We start from the raw sequence: 24,942 nt of genomic DNA on the forward strand, positions 1-24,942 counted from the left end.
CTTGTGTCTAAAACCAGATGGCATACATTAACCCCTTTACGACCAAGGGCGTATTAGTACGTATCTGTGCCCTGGGCCTTATGGACCTGATACGTATTAGTACGCCCTGGCGATTTCGCCCGCACACAGGCTGATTGTCACAGCTGACACCCAGGGCTATGTGCAGGGAGCGGTCCCGCACCACTCCCAGCACATTAACCCCCGCAATGCTGCGATCAAAGTCGATCGCAGTTGATCGCAGCATTGCGGTGGCAAGGGGAGGTGATCGCCGATACTCACCTCCTCTTCCGGCCTCCAGCGATGTCTGCCGCAGCTTCCAGGATGTTGCCATAACGACCCGATGTCGTCATGACAACATCCGGGTCACCAGACAGCAGGAAGATTTTTTTTGACATGCGCAGTGCATCTCCAAACTATCTTCTCCCTGTCCAGCGCTGACAGCCTGCATGGCACAGGGATCGTGCTGCATTCCTGTGCCATGCAGGCGATCAGAGAAAAAAAAGTGAAAGTCCCATAGTGGGACAAAGTAATAAAGTATAAAAACTATCAGAAAGTGAAAAAAAAAAAAATTGCAAAAATATATATAAAAAGAAAAAAAATATATATAATCCACCAAAACTAAAAATATAATGTACCCATCAATAAATATTATTATAAAAAAAAAACAAAAAACAATAAAAGTACACATATTTGGTATCACCGCGTCCGGAACAACCTGACCTATAAAACTGTCCCACTAGTTAACCCCTTCAGTGAATATGGTAAAAAAAAAAAAAACGAAGCAAAAAACAATGCTTTATCACCATACCGCCAAACAAAAAATGGAATAACACGCAATCAAAAAGACAAATATAAATAAAAATGGTACCGCTGAAAACGTCATCTCGTCCCACAAAAAACAAGCTGCCATACAGCTCCATCATCCGAAAAATAAAAAAGTTATAGCTCTCAGAATAAAGCTATGCTAAAAAATATTTTTTTCTATAAAATTGCTTTTATTATGTAAAAGTGCAAAACATAGAAAAACGATATAAATGTGGTAACCGCTGTAAACGTACTGACCCGAAGAATAAAGCTGCCTTATCAATTTTACCACACGCAGAGCAGAATAAAAAAAAACAATTCCTGAATTGTTGGTTTTTGTTTGTTCTGCCTCCCAAAAATCGGAATAGAAAGCGATCAAAAAATGTCACGTGCCTGAAAATGGCACCAATAACAACGTCAACTCATCCCACAAAAAACGAGCCGTCACATGACTGTCGGCCAAAATCTGGAAAAATTATAGCTCTCTCAAAATATGGCGATGCAAAAACTAGATTTTACAAAAAATGCGCCTTTTAGTGTGTGACAGCTGTCAGTCATAAAAACCCCATATGATTCTGGTATTGCTGTAATCACACCGACCCGAAGAATAAAGTCGTCTAATCACTTATACCGCATGAGGAACGGCGTAAAAAATAAACTCTCAGGTTAGGGTTAGGCTAGGGTTAGGGCTGGGTTTGGGGTTAGGGTTGTGATGGGGTTGGGATTTTTTTCAAAAGTAAGAAAAAAAGATGACGATATGGCAACTAGTGTTGAGCGCAAGTGCTCGCTACTTGAGGTTGCATTAGGTGCTCTGGTATGCATTGAGTATCGTGGGTATTTGAGTGACATGCTCGAGTCTCCGCCCCATATGCTTCGCGGCCAAAATACTTTGCGGGGATTGCCTGCCATGCACGAGCGATCCCCGCATGTTTTTTTGGGGTGTCTAATAACCGTGAAACATGCGGGGCAGGGACTCAAGCATGTCACTCGAGCACACGCTGTACATGGTGCATACCTGAGTACCCGATGCAAACTCAAGTAGCGAGCACTTGCGCTCAAGACTAATGACAACTTATTCAATATGATGACCTAATGTTATCAAATTCTGTGTCGTACCCCTGGGTTCAAAATGTTCACTATACACCTTAATAAAATCCTTGAGGGGTATAGTTTCCAAAATGGGGTCACTTGTGGGGGAGCTCCACTGTTTAGGCACATCAGGGGCTCTCCAAACGCGACATGGTGTCCGCTAAGAAATTGAATGGAAAATCGGCTCAAATTGTTAGCGGATGCCATGTTGCGTTTGGAGAGCCCCTGCGTGCCTAAACATTGGAGCTCCCCCACAAGTGACCCCATTTTGGAAACTAGACCCCCCAAGGCACCTATCTAGATGCATAGTGAGCACTTGGAACCCCCAGGTGCTTCACAAATTGATTCGTAAAAATGAAAAAGTGAAAAAAAAACACTTTTCATTTTTATGAATCAATTTGTGAAGCACCTGGGGGTTCCAAGTGCTCACTATGCATCTAGATAGGTGCCTTGGGGGGGGTCTAGTTTCCAAAATGGGGTCACTTGTGGGGGAGCTCCAATGTTTGGGCACACAGGGGCTCTCCAAACGCAACATGGTGTCCGCTAACAATTTGAGCCGATTTTCCATTCAATTTGTTAGCGGGCACCATGTTGCATTTGGAGAGTCCCTGTGTGCCCAAACATTGGAGCTCCCCCACAAGTGACCCCATTTTGGAAACTAGACCCCCCAAGGCACCTATCTAGATGCATAGTGAGCACTTGGAATCCCTAGGTGCTTCACAAATTGATTCGTAAAAATGAAAAAGTGAAAAAGAGCTCCAATGTTTGGGCACACAGGGGCTCTCCAAACGCAACATGGCGTCCGCTAATTATTCAAGCAAATTTTACAATCAAAAAGTCAAATGGCGCTCCTTCCCTTCTGAGCCCTGCCGTGTGCCCAAACAGTGTTTTTTCCCCACATGTGGGGTATCTGCGTGCCCAGGGGAAATTGCACAACAAATTTTAGGGTCCATTTTTTCTTGTTACCCCTGTGAAAATTAAAAAAATTGGGTCTAAAGTAACATTTTTGTGAAAAAAGTTAAATGTTCATTTTTTTCTTCCACATTCCAAAAATTCCTGTGAAGCACCTGAAGGGTTAATAAAGTTATTGAATGTGGTTTTGAGCACCTTGAGGGGTGCAGTTTTTAGAATGGTGTCAATTTTGGGTATTTTCTGTCATAAAGACCGCTCAAAGTGACTTCAAATGTGATGTGGCCCTTAAAAAAATGGTTTTGTAAATTTTGTTGGAAAAATGAGAAATCGCTGGTCAACTTTTAACCCTTATAGCTCCCTAACAAAAAAAAATTTGGGTTCCAAAATTGTGATGATGTAAAGTAGACATGTGGGAAATGCTATTTATTAACTTTTGTGTGACATATCTCTCTGATTTAAGGGCATAAAAATTCAAATTTTCAAAATTGCTAAATTTTCTAAATTTTCGCCAAATTTCCGTTTTTTTTCACAAATAAATGCAAGTGATATCGAAGAAATTTTACCACAATCATGAAGTACAATATGTCACGAAAAAACAATCTCAGAATCAGGGGGATCCGTTGAAGCGTACTAGAGTAATTACCTCATAAAGTGACAGTGGTCAGAATTGTAAAAATTGGCCTGGTCATTAACGTGCAAACCACCCTCGGGGGTAAAGGGGTTAATGAGAACAATATATTGTATATACCTAGAACCATAACGAGGAAAAGAAGTGGACAAGCACCGCAACGCACCAACTCTGGGCTTCATCAGGAGGTGAATATTTCATAGTCACAGATTCTCAATATTTTAATTCTATGGGAATACTTTTTTCCATCCAATTAAAGCATCATTTGCGGTAATACCCAATTATGACATATCCCCAAAAATATGTGATTTGTTTGAAATAGTCTATTTGCTTTTTTCTAAGTGAATACTAAAATAGTAACTTGCAGTGTGAACATAAAGAGGCCACTTTCAGGCAGCAGTATTAGGGTTGGTCCTACACATAAAAGTGCAAATCTTTCCATTATGGTTTATTCTCTTTAAATGTTTCACTCCTGGATTTGACTAAGGCCCTGTTCATATCTGTGAGAACCATTGTTGTATATTCTGTAAAAAAATGATGGACAAAATAGCACAGAATGCAGAGTTATAATATGTGAGGCCCCATCATAGAAGCCCAACAGACCCTTTGATATTCAATAAGAGCCGTTGGACATGGTTGATATCCATCATATCAGGGATCCAGCACGGATATGACAGATACCAAAAGTTATTTTTCTTATTCTGTTCCTATGATGGTAATTCAATGAAAAGGACATTAATTCCCCAGCATATCACTGAAAATAGGCATGATGTAGGCAGACCTAATGGTATAAGGTGGAGATATAAGGTGCAAAATACTGATGAACAACCACTTACAAGCCTTCTGTAGCATCGGCGTCTCTGCCCCCTGCCAGGCAGAGACGCCGTCCCACCTACCGCCGCGGTCCTGCTCCGGCATCTTCCGGCCTCGCTGCTGCTGCTGGTGCACGCAGCTTCCCTGGCACTGTGCTTAGGGTACGCGCGATCCCTCCCTCTTAAAGGCCGTGCGCGCAGTCCTAAAGAGTCCCCGGCCAATGGCCGGAGGACTTTCTCTATAAAAGGCACCTCCTCCAATATGGAGGTGCCCGTGCAAGGTTGTTGCTCTGTTATACTTACTTTGCTTCAGCCCTCAGGTCCTCTGCAAGTCAGTCCTGTCCGCCAGTCTGTTCTTCAGTCTAGTCCGCCAGTCTGACTACTTTCCAGCCCGACAGTCTGCCTACAGTGCAGTCCGACAGTCTGTCTATGGGTTCTGCCCGCCTGCTTACCTGGAAGCACCTGCCTGTTACCTGCCGTGTCTGCCCGCCTGCTTACCTGGAAGCACCTACCTGTTACCTGCCGTGCCTGCCCGCCTGCTTACCAGGAAGCACCTGCCTGTTACCTGCTGTGCCCGCTTGCCTGCTTACCTGGAAGCACCTGCCTTTACCTGTCGTGCCCGCTTGCCTGCTTGCCTGGAAGCACCTGCCTGTTACTTGTTGTGCCCGCCAGCTTGCCTACCCGGAGCACCTGTCTGGCTATCAGCCGAATCAGCCTGCCTGTCTACCCGGACCACCCGTCAGCCTGCTTGCCGTGCTCTTCTGCTGTACCGGTCAGTTCCTGCCTTCTGACCCATGGGAGTCATCTGCTCTCATACAAGGTCGGTCCCAGAGTGGCACCTGGTCCCTCTACTCGGTCCCTCCCTGGTTCACGGAGTCGACTAAGCCGCCGTGTGACCTTGGTCAGGCCGAGTAGATACTTAGTCTCGCCCCTCTGGTCCCACCCTGCACCGCAGCACAGAGGTTCCACCACCCGGATCCGTAACACCTTCTATCCATGGGGAAGGTGGTTACTTAATATTATAGATGCACACAGATAAGGTTTCTACGAGATCTCAGTCACAAGGTTTCGATCACAGTTACAGCCAATTGGTCAAGCCCCTACTATTAGATAAGGGGGGCTGGCTTTTCAGCATAATGTACCGTATATACTCGCGTATAAGCTGACCCGAATATAAGCCGAGGCACCTAATTTTACCACTAAAAACTGGGAAAACTTATTGACTCGAGTATAGGCCTAGGGTGGGAAATGTAGCAGCTACTGGTAAATTTCCCCATCCTGGTAAGTATTGCCCACTCATCACCAATCATGGTATGCATGGCCCCCTCATCCCCAATCCTGGTATGCATGACCTCATCATCCCCAATCCTGGTATGCATGGCACCCCTCATCCCCAATCCTGGTATGCATGGCCCCATCATCCCCAATCCTGGAATGCATGGCACCCCTCATCCCCAATCCTGGAATGCATGGACCCATCAGCCCCAATCCTGATATGCATGGCACCCTCATCCCCAATCCTGGTATGTATGGCACCCCTCATCCCCAATCCTGGTATGCATGGCCCCCCATCACTGCACACATTAAAAAAATAAACACTCATACTCACCTTCCTCCCCTCTGCTCAAGCGCTGCTCCTCGCCTCCTGAGCAGCGCATGACGTCACTGCCATGTGCCCTTAGACGCTGAAGTGAGCTGGGGGATATTCACTCCTCTCCAGGCCGGGACTATGTGCGTGGAGAAGAGTGACTATCCCTGCTCTTTAATGGCATGCGCACAGTGTCAGCAGCGCCGCAGCTCCAGCTGCTGCTCAGCTATCTTGTGTGCCCGCTACTACAGAGAATGCATATTCACCCCGGAGAAGGGGGAATATGCATTCTCTTTAGTAGTGGGCACAGAGGATCACTGAGCCGCTGGGGCGCTGCTGACACTGCGCACACTATTAAAGAAATTAATATTCGCCCCTCTCCACTCCCATGAGCGTGGAGAAGAGTGAATATTCATTTCCCTTTAGCAGCGGGCACACGTGCAGTAGCTGGCTACTGCATGTGCCCCGCTCCTCTGCCGCCACAACCCCCCCCACTATCCACCACCAGACTATATATATACTCGAGTATATACTGTACCTGAGTATAAGCCGAGGGGGTCTTTTTCAGCCTAAAAATTGGGCTGAAAAAGTCGGCTTATACTCAAGTATATACGGTAAGTATGTCCTACAAGTAAAAACACTATTTCTCTCCTCCAACATTACAAGGTCTGGCTGCGTTCCTGTCAAAATGAAACATGCAAGAAATATTTGCTGATAATTTGGACAAAATAGGCAAGCTCGCAACCCGTGTCAATGATCTTCATTGTCTCGCATGCTCTCATATTAAAATTAAAATCAAATAACTGAAAAGAACATCAAATCCACAACACATTAATGAAAAATCACAGTTATTACCAGTAGTCACACAGTCCTGTAAGTAGGTACATGTTTTTTTCCAATGATGTGTTATGGTTTTGATGTTCTTTGTTATACCAAGTTTAAAAGCGTGTTCACGCTCGAAACGCTTCTGGTAATTCTATCGCACATCACCTTGTTCCCATAATGGTTGGACTATAGCCCTATTTATTGCTATATGTACCAAATTCTCTTGGATTTTAATATGAATTGAGTAAAGCAACCACCTGGTTTTAATCAAGTGTGGCGTCCTGGGAGCTGGATCAATCTCTTTCTTCAGTGTTATTCTTTCCCCAGTATAAAAAAGAGATAGAAGTGTACACCCCCAGTGAAATCTTTCTGGTAGAACCCATTTGCCCTTAAAAAAATTAACTGTTTAGGTGAGGCAAAATAAAATAAATAAATAGACTTAGAGGTAATTTGGTTTCTAGGAACCCTCCACGACAGCATCATAGGAGGTTGACTCCCAGCCCTATTAGGGACAGGAAACACTAAGAGGTCAAATAACCCCACCCCACTTCCTCTCTCCAGTGTTTTTCTAAAGGACCACACCAGCATGAAAGCTACTTAATTCACACCAAGGAAAAAACGATACAACAAAACAGCAGAATTACCCGAACTGTCGTGGAGGGTTCTTACATACCAAATTACCGCGACTGCTATGGGGTTCGTGAGTCGGGGGGCCCCATAGCAGTCCAGGGGAAGACATACCACCGGTGCAGCAGCACCGGGGCCTGGAGGGTTAGGGGGGCCCTTGCTGGGCGGCTAATATTGAGGGCAATCTGGCCTGCTTCTCGGAGCCCGAAGCTTCGGGGGGCACATGGCCAGATTGCCCTCATCACACGCAGTGGCAGGGAGCGATCCCTGCAGCCCTGCTGCTGACAGGAGAAAACGGCAGAGGAGCTGGAGGGATCCATCCTCTGCTTCCTGCCTGGCGCGTCCTCCCTGACACAGGCTCACGCAGCTTGATGACGTCATCATGCAGCGCGCGCCTGGGTCAGGAAGAAAGTTGCCGGGAACGAGGAGGATGCTGCACGTGAGAGCAATGATGGAGATGGTGGCGAGCAATGATGGGGATGGTGGCGATAGGGACATCAATGATGAGGATGGTGGTGATGGGGAGAGTAACAATGGAGTTGATGGGGCTGGTGAGAGCAATGATGGGGATGGTTGGGCTGGGGAGAGCAATGATGGGGATGGTGGCGATGGGGACAGCAATGATGGGGATGGTGGCAATGGGGAGAGCGATGATGGGGCTGGGGAAAGCAATTATGGGGATGGTGGAGCTGAGGAGAACAATGATGGAAAGTTGGGGCTGGGGAGAGCAATGATGGGGATGGTGGTGATGGGGACAGCAATGATGGGGATGGTGGCGATGGGGAGAGCAATGATTGGGATGGTGGGGCTGGGGAGAGCAATGATGGGGATGGTGGGGCTGGGGAGAGCAATGATGGGGATGGTGGGGTTGGGGAAAGCAATGATGGAAATGGTGGGGCTGGGTGGAGCAATGATGGGGATGGTGGCGATGGGGAGAGCAGTGATGCAGATGGTGGCGATGGGGAGAGCAATGATGGGGATGGTGACGATGAGGAGACCAATGATGGGGCTGGGGAGAGCAATTATGGGGCTGGGGAGAGCAATGATGGGAATAGTGGGGCTGGGGAGAACAATGATGGGGCTGGAGAGAGCAATGATGGTTCTGATGGGGCTGGGGAGAGCAATGATGGGGATGGTGGGAATGGTGAGAGCAATGATGGGGCTGGGGATAGCAATGATGGGGAGAGCAATGATGGAGATGGGGAGAACAATGATGGGGCTGGGGAGAGCAATGATGGGGATGGGAAGAGCAATGATGGGAATGGTGGGAGAGAGCAATGAAGGGTTGCTGGGAGACAGCAATGATGGGTTGATGGGGAGAGCAATGATGGGGGTGCTGGGATAGAGCAATGATGGGGTACTGGGAGAAAGCAATGATGGGGTGCTGGGAGAAAGCAATGATGGAGGTGCTGGGACAGAGCAATGATGGGGTTACTGGGAGAGAGCAATGATGGGGGTACTGGGAGAGAGCAATGATGAGGGTACTGGGAGAGAGCAATGATGAGGGTACTGGGAGAGAGCAATGATGGGGGTGCTGGGAGAGAGCAATGATGGGGGTGCTGGGAGAGAGCAATTATGGGGTGTTGGGAGAGAGCAATTATGGGGGTTTCACTTTGCTTGTACTATAAAGCCTTGTATATTTTCCATGTGCACATAGCCTTACAGTTAATTGGGGAGAGTCACAGAGACTGAATAATTTATATTATTGGCCAGCGGAGATTATAGTTAATGGGGGGCTCAGTGCTGCTCATCACTTTATATTTTGATTACTAAGTGGCTAATAGTATATTAATGGGGGCGGGGTACATATCTGTAGTCAGGAGCACAGTGTGCAGGAGACACATGTATATATACAATATATGTGACCTTGTTATTTTTAGGGCTGCACTGATCATCATGACAAGACGAGTCGTAGCTGAGAGATGTCGACATGAAGGTCTGACCAGACGGAGAAGAAACAGCAGAAACTGTCTCTGATCAGATGAGACGTCAGCGGTAAGTGCCTGGATGTAAATATTATTCTGTATTTGCACTGTGTGACTTGGAGTGATAATGTTATCTGTAAAATCCCTTAGGCTGCATTCTCACATTTGTGTGTAATGTCCGTGTGCTGCCAGATTTTTTTATCAGATGGTCCACGGACTCGTAGAGTTTTATAGATCCATTCACACATCCATGAAAATCACAGATCTGAGAATGAGATCTGTGAGGGTCAGAGAATGTCCTGTTCTGATCCGATTTTGAGGATTAGAATAGGACATGCTCAATGCGTCTGTAAAACAGGGCAGCACACCGACACTGCACACAGATGCAGGAATGTAGCCGTATTATGTATTGCACAGTCCATTAGTATATAGTGTACTCACTTATTATGTATATCGCCGTCCTTAGTTATATAGTTTCATCTTTTATTATGTATAACACCCTCCTTTATGTACCATCCACTCTAGCTCTAGGGGGTCACAGTTGGGGGATCATACTGTGTTGGGATCTGCATACTTTGCCCTGGGAGTTGAGGTGGGGTACAGTAGGGTCATTATACTGCGCATGCGGAGGAATTCACCATAAGGGTATCATACTGTGTTTGGGGGACATTTTTGTTAGCATCACACTTTATGGGGCAATGAAAGAGGAATCTAGGACTTCAGCAGGAGGAAAATTACTATATAAAGGATGGAAAGTTGTGAGATCTGCTCTTCTGTGACCCCGACAATTATTTACTTTTTTTTTGGGGGGGGGGCTCAATTAGAACTTCTGCTATAGAGCCCCATGATTTCTATGTATGCCCCTGCCAGTAAGACTAATTCTATTTTCTGAAGTCACCCTCCACAACAGCACCATAGGAGGAATACCAAAGAATAATGTCAGGGATGAAAGATAACCTCCAAGTCTTTATTAGACATTAAGTCTAGTCTACAATGCTTAGAAATAGTATGAACAGAGGACCAGGTAGCGGCTCTGCAGATCTGCTTGATGGAAGCGCTCGCCCTTTTGGCCTAGTAGACAGATACCGCGCTAGTAGAGTGGACTATGAACTTTTCCAGAGGTGACAAATTCTGGTTTCTATATGCTCTGCAAATTGCTCTCTTAATCCAGTTTGCAATAGTACTCTTTGACTTCTTTTTGCCTTTGTTATGACCATAATTCTGGACGAAGAGATTCTGATACATCCTCCAGGTTTTCGATCGCTGAAGATAGTGAAGGACAACCCTGTGTACATCTAGGGAGTGAAACTATCTCTCTTTTGTTAGATAAATTCTGGCAAATGGAAGGAAAATGATTTCTTGAGACGTGCAACTCTGAAGCCACTTTAGGTAAGAATGATGGGTCCAAGCAGAGAATGATCCTGTCCTCTAGAATTTTTAGATAGGGTTCTCTGATCGAGAGGGCCTGAAGTTCACCAATTCTTCTAGCCATTGTAATTACTACCAGGCAGTTTGCTTTCCAGGATAGTTTGTCTAAGTCCATGCTATTGGTTCAAATGGTGGTAGCGTTAGACCTTTGAGGACAATGTTAAGATCCCATGATGAAATTAAGCTGTACACTCTCAGTAGTAATCTGGAGGCTGCAGTCATAAATCTCCTTATCCAAAGATGATCTGCCAAGTTCTGGTCACAGATCGAACTCAGGGCTGAAACTTGGACCTTGTCGGTACTAAGTTTTCAGCCCTTTCCCATACCACTTTGTAGGAAGTCTAGAATTTGAGTCATGCCCAGATGCAGGGGGTTCGGAGGGTTATAATAAAGATAATAAAGTTTTCCATATCTTGCCAAAGATAGCGTTTCCTAGTCTTCCAAAGGATGTCTATGCCTTTGTCTGAGATGTCTCTAGCTTTTTGGTTTGTGGACTCAGAAGTCAAGCAGACCCTGGGGAAGAAGATTGCTCAGTAATTGGAGAATCAGAGGACCCTCTAACTTCAGGCTGTTCAATGTCCCGAACCAGCTTCTCTTTGGCCAGAAAGGTGTCATGAGAATCGTCTTGAACCTCTCTGTCCTGATCTTTTATAGTGTCTTTGGCAGAACGGGAATCGGTGGGAAGGCATATGCCAGCTCAAAATCCCAGGAGTGAGCAAAAGTGTCTACTGCTATACAAGCATCGACTGGATTCAGAGAGAGGTAACGGTCTGTCTTTGTATTCTGATGGCCTGCAAATAAATCTACCTCTGGATAGTACCATCTCCTGACTATCATTTGAAAAATCTTCAAATCTAGACTCCATTCTCCTGGATATACGTCCTCTCTGCTGAGGAAGTCTGGCTGGATGGTGGCGGAGCCTTTCAGGTGGAGCACTGACAGGGAGAGGAGATGCCGCTCTAGACAAGCAAAAATTCTGGCTGAGATTGACTTTAGATTTTCGTATTTCGTGTTCCCCTGATGGCGCAGGTGAGCTACTGTGGTTACATTGCCAGAATAAACCTATACATGAGTCCCCTGTATTAAGGTTACTACGGTCTTTGGAGCCTCCTCTACTGCTTTCAGTTCCCTGACTTTGGATAACGGAAGACTGACATCCTGAGACCAGACCCCTTGGAACGAAGTCTGGGAGATTATGTCTCCTCATCCTCTCTTGCTGGCATCTGCTGTAATGGTTGTCAGAGGATTTTGAATCCAGGATACTCCTTTCCCTAGCTTTCTTGAGCTGAGCCACCAGGCACCCAACCGGGCCAATAAACTCTACTGTTTAAGGACCTGGGGGATCTGTTCCAACATGATAGAATGTATGTTTGTAGGACTCTTGTATGTGTTAGAGCCCAAGGCACCGCCTGAATGCATGAAGTCATGGAGCCTAAGACTGACATAGCGAACCTTAAAGATATTTTCTTCTGATCCCATAAAGCAGTTATTTTGGATCTCATCTGAATTTGTTTGTCTTTTGGTAACAGGGATGTCTCTTCTCAAGAGTCCAACAGGATACCTAGAAAGATTTTCCCGGTGGAAAGGACTAGGTCTAATTTTTTAAAATTTACCAGCCACCCTAGAGATGTCAGAATTTGAAAGGTTCTCTGTATGTGTTCTTCGAGCACTGGTACAGAAGGAGCTATGACTAGGAAGTCGTCGAGATAGGGAATGATGCAGATGTTTTGCCTTCTGATGAATGCCACCACTTAGCCATGATTTTTATGAACACCCAAGGTGCTGATGAAATTTCAAACGGTAGAATGTTTAACTGGGGCATGAAACATTCGATGTGCTTGAGTAACTGCAAACCTTGTGAATTTCTGGTATGCTGGGTGAATGGGAATATGATAATAAGCGTCCTGCAACTTGATGGTTGCTATCATGAAATTTTCTCTTATTAGAGGGATGGTAGATTTTATGGACTCCTTCTCGAACCTTCTGTACGTTATGTGCCAGTTTAGGCGTTCCGTAACCCTGGGGGCGAAAAAGAGGTCTTCATCCTTTCTTTGAGTCCAGAAACCACCGATTTGAGGAAATTGCCTGCCATTGGGAGAAGAAATTTGAGATCAGGCCACCGACCATCTTGGCATCATTGTCTATCCTGACGCTGGTTCTAAGAGAGCAAGATGTTTCTGCTCCTTCCTCTTTTGGGGTAGTATCAATGTCCTGTTTTCTCTTTCCCCTTGTACTAAGGAGGTTGTTTCTGTGAGGGACAAAAGGATCTTTTTTTGAAGCTTTTTGGCTCCAGTAAAGATTTTTTTCTTATGTGATGCTTTTTCCAGCAACTCGCCCAAACCGAACATATATTCTCCTCGGAAAGAAATAGAGCGAAGGTTGATCTTGGAAGCTACATGTCCAATCCACAAGTTTAGCCTAAGTGCTCACAATGTCGAATTTGACAAAACCAATGATCTTGCGGCTATCTGACTCTACTGAGATGTCAGCCAGGAATCCCATGGCTTTCTGAAGAGGAAGCAGGGAAGCTAACAGATCTTCTCTAGAAGTGCCCACACTGAGATGATCCTCGAGTTGGTTCAGCCACATGGATTTTGCCACACATGTAGACACAACATTCGTTCTCAGTAAAGTTGTTGAGGTCTCCCAAGATTTCTTCAGCATACTGTCCATCTTCCGATCCATCAGGTCTCTAAGCTGTGAAGAATCTTCGAATGCAAAGTTGTCTTTTTAGCCACCTGGATGTCGATCTTCGGTATTTCTGGCCAACACCTGGATATCTCTTCCTCCAAATGAAATCTATCCTTCAGTTCATTAGATGTACCTAATTGTCTATTTGGAAACTCCCATTCATCTAAGATTAGACTTTGAATGTTCTCAAGTATAGGGAACACCATCTCTTTTTTTGATTTATTCCTCCAAACATTTCGTCCTGGACTGTCTAAATGGCCTTCACCTCCTCCACTTTCATAGTGGTTCTCACCGCTGTAAGGAGTTTTTCCATGTCTTCAGATGAGAAATAATACTTCCTATTTTATTTCCCTTGGTCAGGTCTGGGGAGAGGCTAGCTCTCATTTCTCCAACCACTCCACTGAGATAAACATCTGGCCCTCCTGTGAATTTGAATATCACTCCTCTTCTAAACTAATCTTCTTCTTCTTGGCCCCTGATTGGGCCATGGTCAAGGATTGGGAAAGGAGGCTAAGGAAGACTGAATCTCCTGGCGGACCACCCCTCTTGTTTCTTCCATAAAGGAAGGCTGCTTCTCCTTTAGAATTTTATCCGTGCAGCCCTGACACAGCCATGTTTTTTATGGGAAAATGGAAGCTTTATAACACAGATGGCAAATTTTTGGGTTGACATCTTATCTCTACTGTTTCTGTTTGGTGCAGGATCCTTGTACCCCTGAAAGAGGGGAGAGAGGTATACCAAAGCCAATATAGAAGATATCCTGCTCCAAAGAGAAAGAGACCTACCCATGCCAGGACACTTACTGGGACTGGGCTGGGCTGTGCAGATACAGAGCAGGAAGACAGAACACCCTCCTTACCACAGGATAGGTCATACCTTAAGTTGTCTTCAGTCCGGGTCACTTATAACCAAGTGCCTGGGACCCCAGCGCAGCATCCTTCATTGGATGAGACTCCTCCCACGGTTTCTTTGATGTAGGCAAGGGAAACCCCCTTGCAAACAATGACAGGGATCTTCCATGGCCCTGCTGAATTCTCCATGTAAATTGCCTTAGAATGGTGAAAACCAGCTATGCGTTCAACCCTGGAACGCAACTGGAAGTGATACCAAAGGACATGCGACCACATATGATGTCGCTTCCAGTACTCGCACGCTGGATCATGGGGAGGGGAGGAGAGGTGTCGGGGAGCTCCAGGAGGCTACCCGGCCCAAAGCCACTCTGCTTTTCTCGGAAGCGCAGGAAGAATAGCAAGGTCCTGCGTCCCGGAGGAGATAGGAGCAGCTTCAGAGAGGGGAAGGCATAGGTGATCGTCCTCAGCTGCCTGGCTAAAGGTATTGAAACAATCTCGGGTGCAAGCTACAGAGCATCGCAGGATAACCTCCTCATACCCCATAACGACAGCAAAAACACTGGAGGGAGGAAGTGAGGTGGGGCTATTTGACCTCTTTGTGTTTCCTGTCCCTATTAGGGCTGGGAGTCAACCTTCTTTGGTGCTGTCATGGAGGGTGACATGAGAAAAAAAAAAACCTTATTCTGCTCTCCAGCACTTATTACATTGAATGTCCAGTTCAACATGAAAAATTTGGTGAAGGGTCTTCTTTAAGCTTTGAGGTCAAGAAAAACTCTGTAACTGAACTAATCTTTACTGCCTGCAGAGATCCCTGATTCTGTGAGCCGCAGCATGGGAAAATATTAATCATTTCCCTCCTCAAAATATATGTTAAGTCATATACCATTTGACATTAGTGTTTCTGTGGACTATTTTAGTATGTAGGCAACAGAAAATGCAGTAAAGTGATTCAAAACGAATCCAATGCATGTGTGGCACCCCAGGAGTCCAGTTGCCACAGTGGCATTGCCTCCCTCACAAGAGGTGATGCCATGCCTGGAAGCAAGCAGGGGTCCCCTAGTCAGGTATACTAACATGCAACACGTTCCTGGCTCTAGACCAGCAAGGGGAGCTCCTCCCCTTAGCAACTGGATCTGGAGGCGGGGTTAGTTAGTGTGAGGAGAACAGACAGGAGTTGAAGTCAGGACGTCAACGAGGAAGGACCTAGGGAGTGGAGCTGCATGGCAGTTCACCCCAGAGGAAGCGCAGAAGAACCGGACACCGGAGTCCGAGGTTGTGGGGCACCGAAGGCCCAGCAGCAGAAACCGGAGGGCAGGAGACTGCAGGTCTCCTGGACCCATCAGATGCCCGGAGGCTCAGCAGCACGATAGGGCCCAGCACTGCCACGTGCGAGCTACACTCCAGGAAGGCCCGAGCTGCCTGCCATACGGGTGAGCACAAAGACGTTTTACTCAGGGACGAGGGCTGCAGCATAGCTATACGCAGCAGGGCCAAAGAGGTAGCGCAAAGGGAAGGCCTACAACTCCACCTGGCTAGGTGGATCCCCCAACTTGCTTCCAGGCCACCCGGACCTCTACTACTAGCTAGTACCCATGCCCCAGTCTGCCTAACCACCGCAAGTAAAGATAAGAGGAAACCGCCATTAAGTTGTGGACTGATTATTGACTGCGCCATCCTCTGCACTACACCGCACAGCAACATCTATAAAATCACTACTTTCTGCCCTGGAGCTAAGCTCTCCCTGTGGAGAGCTGAACCAACTCTGCTGCACTAACAACGGCTCCAGAGGTTCTGCACCGCAGCGACAGCTCCATATAGCCGCATACCACAGGTGGCGTCACGAACTGTATATAAAAACTATAAATCCCCTGTAAAATTCCCCTTTTACTGACCGCCTTGGGTCACGGACCGGGTCACCGCCACTGTGACATCTCCCCAAGCAACATCTGGCCCGGCACCGAGTACCCCACGACCCAGGGGGCGCGTCAATTTGGCGTCACGAACAGGATTCACGAAGCCCGGTATAACCGGGTCCTGTGTGCCATAGACTTTACTAAACGGTGTTATCACGTAGTTTGCCACCCACCGAGGGGAAGCAAGAAGCCCCGATCCGGAACCGCCGGGTAAGAGATCCTTCCGCCTGCAGAGCAGCATACTGGTACGTCAGTAGAGGCCCAGCCCCTGGCTGAGGTTCACGAGGGGGGAGGAAGATGCCCAGCCGTTATCAATGCCATATATACCTGGGGCGGCGTGGTTGCCCCAGTACTCGGAGGAGTCGCACACCATGAACGACTTCGAGGAGAGACACCCGCACCGCAGCAGAAACAAAGATGAAGTTCTACGGGTGCAAACAGAGGGTGCAGGACAGTGTACGGGACTATGCTCTAAACCAGCAGGAGGCGCTGCGGGCCATCAAACAGGTAGACCCCGACAGTGTGCGAGATGAGGACAGATTGCTAACTGAGCAGTTTATTGAGGGGCTCCTGTCTGGTGCTCACAGGACACAGCTGCGCATTATGGCTCTGCAAAACCCTGATCTGGACTTTGCACAATTTAAAGACAGAGCCATCCGGGTGCTGCGAGAATCAATCCCAAGTGGCACTGCATCCCTCCGGCGTCCAGCTATCACATACCACCAGGAGGTGGCGTCCTTTCCCCCAGCACCTGTGGAGGCTGACACGCAGACCCTAGATAATGATCCATCTGCCTTCAGGTCCAGGAGCTGACCAAAAGTGTGGCTACACTAACTAAAACCGTGCAGGCCATGCAAGTGTCTCCAAAGGAAAAGATCCAGCTGGCTTCCAGTCCAGATGACGTCCCGTGGCAACGACAGAGAAGAATTCCACCGACCAGAGGTAGGAACAGCGATCGCTATGACCAGGACGGACAACCCATCTGCCGCCGCTGTCAAAAGGCGGGGCACTACGCAAGATTCTGTAATTTAAACGAGCAACCCCTGGATTAAGGCGACCAGGCCCACAAAGCTGGCGAGACAAGTACGTGGGAGGACGACCGGTCCTACCTGTTATGATTGAAGGCATCCCGATGAACGCACTGCTGGACACTGGGTCCCAGGTGACAACGATGCCATATATCCTTTATAAACAATACTGGACTGATTCAGACATTACCCGCCGTCCAGATGAACATCTTAGTATCTATGCCAGCAATGGTCAGCCCTTGCCTCAGGTGGGGTATAAAGAGGTGACCATAAAAATTGGCAAAGTAGAATTGCCATCACAAGGAATGATTATTGTTGATATTGATCGCCGAGAAAGTCATCCTATGATAACCTTAGGCACCAATGTGATAGAAAATTGTCTTGGAGAAATTATTCTTTTGCTGCAACAGGTCGCAGAGACTGCCAGTTCCAGTCAGCAGCGAGTTCTGCAGAAGGAAATCAGGGCCCTGATGAAAAGACAACAGGTAGAGCTGTCTGATGGAGAAGTTGGCAGTGTCAGGATGAGTGATCCATTCCCCATTGCAATGCCCCCTAGGAGTGAGATGTTAATATGGTGTCGGGCAGCAATAGGTCTCAGGAGTCAAGATTATCAGGCCCTGGTGGAACCCGTGTACTCTGACATTAGGCCCACCATCTTGACAGCCAGGGGGGTAGTTGATGTCCGCAAGGGGAGAGTACCGATACGCATCCTGAATTGTGGGGAGAAAGAGGTCCATTTACCACGGTATGCTACCCTTGCTAAGCTATTCACTGTCAGTAACAACGCAATAAAGACAGTGGAACCCTTGCCTCCATCCAAACCGGCGGAGGATAATGGCTCCAAGGGGCAGATGGAGGATTGGTGTCAGAAGCTACAAGTGGGCACTGACTCCACCCCTTTGCACCAAAAGCATGGAGTATACCGGGTGGTCCAAGAATATGAGCGAGTCTTCAGCAAACATCCACTAGACTTTGGGCAGGTAAAAGGGTTCCAACATTATATCCCCACAGGAGATCATCTGCCAATTAAAGAGAGGTACCGGCCTGTATCCCCAGCTCACTATCAATGTGCCAAAGGAATGTTATGGGAGATGAAGGAGGCTGGGGTGATCAGAGATAGCTGTAGCCCCTGGGCAGCTCCATTAGTTCTCGTCAGAAAGAAAGATGGTACAATGAGGATGTGTGTTGATTACAGGCAGATTAACCGCATTACACATAAGGACGCCTATCCATTACCCAGAATTGAGGAATCATTAGCTGCACTAAGATCTGCTAATTATTTCTCCACTTTGGATCTCACCAGTGGGTACTGGCAGGTTCCTGTGGCAGAGGCGGACAGAGAAAAGACCGCGTTTACAACACCAATGGGCCTCAGCGAGTTCAACTGCATGCCATTCGGGCTCTGCAATGCCCCAGGAACCTTCCAGCGGTTAATGGAGTGTTGCCTAGGACACAAAAACTTTGAAACCGTCTTGCTGTACCTAGACGACGTAATCGTCTACTCAAAGACATATAAAGACCACCTGGAGCACCTGGCCGAGGTGTTCAAAGCCCTTTCTGGGTTTGGCCTGAAGGTAAAGCCGTCCAAGTGCCACCTGTTGAAGCCCAAGGTGCAGTACCTAGGTCATGTGGTAAGCGCCGAAGGTGTAGCACCAGACCCTGAAAAAGTCACCGTGATCAAGGACTGGCCAAGTCCCTCCACTATCAAGGAAGTGCGGCAGTTCCTCGGGCTGGTGGGCTACTACAGGAGATTCATCAAGGGTTTCACCAAGATAGCGACACCCATGCAGGACCTTTTAGTGGGCCAGTCCAAGAAGGCCAAGAACCCGAAACCTCCGTTCAAATGGGGTAAACCAGAAGACGAATCTTTCATTCGACTGAAAATTGCTCTTACTGGACACGAAGTCCTGGCCTACCCCGACTATGGCCAACCCTTTATACTTCATACGGATGCCAGCAACGTGGGATTGGGAGCGGTGCTGTCTCAGGTACAGCAAGGCAGAGAGAGAGTGATTGCCTATGCCAGCAGGAATTTCCGGCCCACGGAAAGGAAGCCCGACAACTATAGTTCCTTCAAGTTGGAGTTTTTAGCCATAGTCTGGGCTGTAACAGAGCGCGTCAAACATTACCTCGCCTCCTCCAGATTTACAGTCTTCATGAATAACAACCCGCTGACGCACCTGGAGACTGCGAAGCTTGGTGCCCTCGAGCAGCGATGGATGGCCCGACTGTCTAACTACGGGTTTACCATCAAGTATCGGGCAGGGCATAAAAACACAAATGCTGATGCGCTGTCCAGGATGCCCAACATGCCAGATGGGGGAGAAGACCCGGAAGATTTGGAGGAGATAGAGCTACCCGCTTTCCATCGTCACGGGGTGACCCAGTGCTCCCACTGTGTGAGGGACAAGTGCTCCGCCAGCAGAGAGGCCACGTTCAACCCATTGCCCCATCATGGATGGGCAGAGACGCAGGATAGCGACCCGGCTGTTCGCCTGGTAAAGGAGTTGCTGACTCAAGCTGACTCGCACCCTGATCCAGATGCTCCACAGGAGACTCAACAGTTGTGGAAGGAGAAGGGCAAACTGTTCATCTACAAGGGAAAGCTGTGTCGAAGAAGTATCAACTCCCGGACACACGAACTGATCTGGCAGGTGGTAGTCCCGAGGCGGGATGCGCCAATGGTCTTAGAAGCGTACCACGATGGAGCAGGACACTTCGGGTGGAAGAAGTTGGAAGTCCTGCTACGTGAGCGATTCTACTGGGTTGGCATGAGGAAAGCAATCGAGAGATGGTGTCGAGAATGTGGTCCATGTAACCTGAGACGGAAAGACCGTGACAGCCAGAGGGCTCCCCTGCAACCCATAATCACAAAACAACCACTTGAACTGGTAGCCTTGGACCACGTGAAGCTAGCCCCAAGCCGGTCAGGCTATGTCTACGCTCTCACCATAGTAGACCACTACTCCCGGTTCTTGGTAGTAGTGCCAGTGAAAGACCAGACGGCTCATACGGCAGCCAAAGCGTTCCAACAGCACTTTTGTCACCCACACGGTTACCCTGAACGAGTGCTTGCTGACCAAGGTCCAGCCTTTGAAGCAGAGGTGTTCCAGGAATTCTGTAACTTGTACGGCTGCAAGAAAATCAGGACGACGCCGTATCATCCCCAGACCAATGGGTTGTGTGAGAAGATGAACCAGGTGGTAATAGACCTGTTGAAGACGTTGCCCCTTGAAGAATGTAGCCTGTGGCCAGAGAAGTTACCAGATTTGGTGGACCTATATAACCACATCCCGGTGAACTCCACCAACTGTACACCCGCTTACCTGATGAGAGCAAGACCTGGTATGCTACCCATCGACTTAGACATGGGAGTCTTAACACCAGAGACGACATCACCAGATGCAGATTGGGATACAGAGTGGCAGCAACAATACCGTAAGGTGCAAGAATGTGTGGAGAGAAGTTTGTCCCAGGCGAGACAGAAGCAGGAGAAAACTTGCAATCAGCATGCACCTGCAGTTCCCTTGTCACCTGGAGAACAAGTACTCAAGAGGAAGAGAGGAGTCCATAAATTAGATGACCAGTGGGAGGTTGAGCCATACACCGTCCTACCTTCGAATTACGATAACACCAAAGTGTGCCTCATCAGTAAGGATGGAGGAGAAACTTCAGCAGCAGTCTCAAGAGATCACTTGAAGATATGTCCTGAACAGTTGAAACACACAGAAGAAGATCAAGGCAGCCCTCGGCCCACAGAAAAGGTGGAGGAGACGGTCCAGACAGTCCTCGGAGAATTTCCCCTGTCTTGGACGCAGGTGAACAAAGCGATTGTGGTACCGGTCCTGACCTTTCTCCAAGCGGCCTCACCTGAAGCTGCAGAGGCTCTAGAACATCTGGAAGACCAGTCGGCCCCAGAGACAGATGCTTCATCAGCAGCAGATCAGGAGAATCTACCCTCTGCTAGCAGTGAACCTGTCGTATCCAGGGTGAGTCAAAGAATTCGTAGGAGATTACCCAGCCTTCCGGTGTTACCTCAGACTACCCGTAGTGTAGTTCAAACTGAACCCACCACACCAGGGGTAGACACTAGGGACCAGGGTAGGTCAGTGACAACAAATGTACTACGTAGATCGACCCGGAGTACTAAAGGTCAGCTCCCTGCCCACTGGAGGAACTAAAGTGTAAGAGAACTAAAGAGTATGTTATAAATAGTTGTAGTCGTTAAATAATCTTGGATATATATATAGTTGTTAAATTTATGGACAATTGGACCACAGGACTAGGTGTGGTCAGGACAGTGTTGGATATAGTTACTAATTGGCCTAGAAAATAAACTGCAGGCGTGGCTGAAGACCAAGCCCACCGAAAGAGTGCCCTGAAGCCACGCCCAGGGACGATACACAAAGTGGGTTGATGCAGTTCCCACCAGCCAAATTTCAGTTACCCGGATTGTGGCATAAAGACTAAGCGCAAAAGTGACTGCTGTACGTTTTTGCTTGGGTTTTTGTAATTTTTGACTTTGTACATTGTTTGTAATGTGAATTGTTATTGTTAATTTTAAAAGGTATCCTCAGTCCGGGAGTACTGAAGTTAACTAGGGGAGAATGTGGCACCCCAGGAGTCTGGTTGCCACAGTGGCATTGCCTCCCTCACAAGAGGTGATGCCATGCCTGGAAGCAAGCAGGGGTCTCCTAGTCAGGTATACTAACATGCAACACGTTCCTGGCTCTAGACCAGCAAGGGGAGCTCCTCCCCTTAGCAACTGGATCTGGAGGCGGGGTTAGTTAGTGTGAGGAGAACAGACAGGAGTTGAAGTCAGGACGTCGACGAGGAAGGACCTAGGGAGTGGAGCTGCATGGCAGTTCACCCCAGAGGAAGCGCAGAAGAACCGGACATCAGAGTCCGAGGTTGTGGGGCATCGAAGGCCCAGCAGCAGAAACCGGAGGGCAGGAGACTGCAGGTCTCCTGGACCCATCAGACGCCCGGAGGCTCAGCAGCACGATAGGGCCCAGCACTGCCACGTGGGAGCGACACTCCAGGAAGGCCCGAGCTGCCTGCCATATGGGTGAGCACAAAGACATTTTACTCAGGGACGAGGGCCGCAGCATAGCTATACGCAGCAGGGCCAAAGAGGTAGCGCAAAGGGAAGGCCTACAACTCCACCTGGCTAGGTGGATTCTCCAACTTGCTTCCAGGCCGCCCGGACCTCTACTACCAGCTAGTATCCGTGCCCCGGTCTGCCTAACCACCGCAAGTAAAGATAAGAGGAAACAGTCATTAAGTTGTGGACTGATTATTGACTGCGCCATCCTCTGCACTACACCGCACAGCAACATCTATAAAATCACTACTTCCTGCCCTGGAGCTAAGCTCTGCCTGTGGAGAGCTGAACCAACTCTGCTGCACGGCTCCAGAGGTTCTGCACCGCAGCGGCGGCTCCATATAGCCGCATACCACAGGTGGCGTCACGAACTGTATATAAAAACTATAAATCTTCTGTAAAATTCCCCTTTTACTGACCGCCTTGGGTCACGGACCGGGTCACCGCCACTGTGACATCTCCCCAAGCAACGTCCGGCCCGGCACCGAGTACCCCACGACCCAGGGGGCGCGTCACATGTACATCAGTATTTAGTCAGTATTTTGCATCAGTGTTTATATTCCAAAACAAGGAGTGGAACTTGCAGAGAAAAACTATAATTGAAAGATTGACACCTGTTCTGTGTTTTTTGGATAAGCTCCTGGTTTTGGATTACAAATACTGATGAAAATCTGATAAAAAAAACTGATGTGTGAATGAGGCCTTAGTGTGGCTAAGAGGCTCAGTGCACCGTTCAGCCCACCGTTTTTCTGTCATTCTCACTGGTGTTTGCCTGAAGAAAGAATTGCCCGCAGAGAAAGCTCAGTCAAGCAAGTGCTGTCAATCACCAGTGAGGGAGGTGGGGAAAAGCCAAACCAAACTCAGCCAATGCCTGAGGATTTTGGCCTCACCAAGGATAGACGGAGCACCCTAATTAGCATGTTTGTTTAAACTTTGGTGTCTGGAGACAATAATTACAACAATAAAGCTACGATTTTTATGGGCGCTTTATCCCTTACAAGGCTAAATGCTTAGTTACGCTGTCAGTTTGGGTTGACAGATTCCCATTAAATATTTTCAATTTTTCTTTATAACCACCCACATTGAAAAGAGTTGTTGTTGGTCAACAAAGGTAAGCCAATCCTTGTTTTTTTAGATGCTTGAATTAACTATTTTTTTGGTTATTACTTTTTGGATGCTAAATACCATGCTGGCACTTGCCTTCTACATATGAAACATTCACATTTTCCTTTTTGTTATTTCCCTTATACACACACAGATCTTTGCAGTCACACTCATCCATGCTCTCCAGAAAGTATAACCAGTTAATCATTAACCCTTTTAAATACCAGGGAACTTGTCATTTTACTGCTTTCGTTTTTTTCCTCACCTTCTTCTAAAATTACTTTTTTATTTTCCTATTGCCATACATGTATGAGGGTTTATTTTTTTGTGGGACAAGATATAGTTTTGAATGTTACCATTCATTTTGCCATAAAATGCATTGAAAAATGTGAATAAAAATCCATAAAAATGGTGAAAATAATGCAATTCCGCCATAGTTCTTTTATTTATTTAGTTTTCCAGCATTCATTGTGCGGTAAAAATGACCTGGAAACATGATTGTCCAGGTCAGTCCGATTACAGTGATTCCAAACTTCTATTATTTAATTGATGATAAAAATTCAGAATGTTGTTGGTGTTAATTGAGGTCTTTACTTTTGCGTGGTAACCTGCCATTTTTATTTATACCAATTTGGTGTACAGTATATACAGTGTTTTTATTGCTTATTATTACAGAGATTGACAGCGGCATCTAAATGATGGACAGCTGCATCCAGAGCTGTTAAAGACAGATACTGGCTAAGTAAAATAAATGGCATCAGCCACTTGTAGAGGGAACTCAGCTCCTGAGCCTCATCCAACATGCGGACACCTTCCCAGGACGTTAATTCACATCCTAACGACTCGAACTGTTCGCCAATCTCAAATTCGAGCTGTTTTGGGCGGTGTTCGAGCCGTTCGGCGAACACGAACGATTTGAGAAAAATTCGGCTGTTCGAGGTTATGTTCGATAACTGTTCGTGCACCAAAATCATAACTGGATTTTTTCTCAGTAATGATGAAAATTAATGTTAATACGCAGTTTGAGTGTACAGCGGGTGGGGGGAGGGGCAGGGGATGGATCTCTGCAGGAATAATGAAGATCTCCATTTTTTTTTCTCTTTCCCGCATTTACAGTGGGGAGGTGCAATCTGTCAGCCTATCAGCAGCGCACACACGGAGCGAAGTGCTTTTTTTCACACAAGCAAGGGCATGTGTCATTGGCAGTGTATGTCACATGTCCTTGCCCTATAAGACCAAGCCATTTTCCCCGTCGCCACCATTTTCTCACTGCTGCAGCTGCGTGTTAGACGGCACCGCTGTTGCTGTGTGCGCTATACCTTGTTAATTTCAAGCCAATTTTCTACAAATCTACAGATAGCTTGGGAGTAGGGAATAGTTGTGATTGCAGTCCTTTTAAGGACTAGGTTACAGCATTTCCTACGACTTTTATCAGGGAGGTCTGTGCTCTTAAATAGATAGATTGTGGGAGTAAAGACTAATTGTAATTGCAGTCCTTTTCAGGACTAGGCTACATCAGTTCCTATCAGTTTTTGCCAGGCAGGTCTGTGCCAGTGCTGTGCAAGTTTTTTCCACAGCATTTGGCTGAATCTAGCAAAGCTAATCCTTTTTGG

Source organism: Phyllobates terribilis, unplaced genomic scaffold (assembly GCF_046119375.1).
Source record: "Phyllobates terribilis strain yellow unplaced genomic scaffold, ASM4611937v1 Scaffold_1__5_contigs__length_1240528914, whole genome shotgun sequence".
In the NCBI taxonomy this organism is placed as follows: Eukaryota; Metazoa; Chordata; class Amphibia; order Anura; family Dendrobatidae; genus Phyllobates; species Phyllobates terribilis.